The sequence below is a fragment of the Seriola lalandi genome, unplaced genomic scaffold (assembly GCF_002814215.2).
Source record: "Seriola lalandi dorsalis isolate HSWRI2012SDOR001 ecotype SW California unplaced genomic scaffold, Sedor1 jcf7180001988740, whole genome shotgun sequence".
NCBI classification, from domain to species: domain Eukaryota; kingdom Metazoa; phylum Chordata; class Actinopteri; order Carangiformes; family Carangidae; genus Seriola; species Seriola lalandi.
This window is the reverse complement of record NW_019459406.1, coordinates 1-498: the sequence shown is the minus strand read 5'-3', so window position 1 is coordinate 498 and position 498 is coordinate 1. Positions and strand designations below refer to the sequence as shown.

At 56.8% G+C, this 498-nt stretch overlaps 1 long non-coding RNA gene across 1 annotated transcript; it reads right to left on the bottom strand.

Moving 5' to 3' along the window:
* LOC111660357 (uncharacterized) lies at window positions 1-470 on the bottom strand. Its single transcript, XR_002761148.2, has 3 exons — window positions 309-470; window positions 150-195; window positions 1-57 (listed from the first exon to the last, which is right to left on the bottom strand). It is a non-coding gene; the product is annotated as an uncharacterized LOC111660357 (long non-coding RNA).
* Between the last annotated feature and the right edge of the window lie 28 nt (window positions 471-498).

Sequence of the window (498 nt, the reverse complement as noted above, 5' to 3'; positions counted from 1 at the left end):
ACTGAGGCCTGGCAGCAGCGGGGGAGCCGCCATGTTGGTTGTAGTCCATCCTGACACCTGGAGGGAAAACAGATGACACAGAGAGCTGTCAATCACACCTGTGAGGAGGTGGCAACAGAAACAAGAGCAGAAGAAGAGTGTGTATAGACCTGTGTGTCCAGGTGGAGGTCTTTGCTGTCTGCTGCCTGCTGAACCCTGCACACACACACACACACACAAAATCATCACCATCATCATCATCTTCATCTTCATCAGTTCAGTCAGCAGTTAAAAGAGTCATGTGCCCCCCCCCCGTAATGAGCTCCTACCTGAGTCAGTGGCACTCGTACTCCGGCCAACAGAGCCAGGGAGCTGCGCTCGGGGCCGGCCGGTCGGCTCAGCTGGTAGTTGACGGGGACGGGGACCCTCAGCAGCTCCGCCACCGCCGCCATCACACCTGCAACATTCTGGAAACACAGTGATGTCACCAGGAGGGAGGGGCTACTCATGACAGTCACC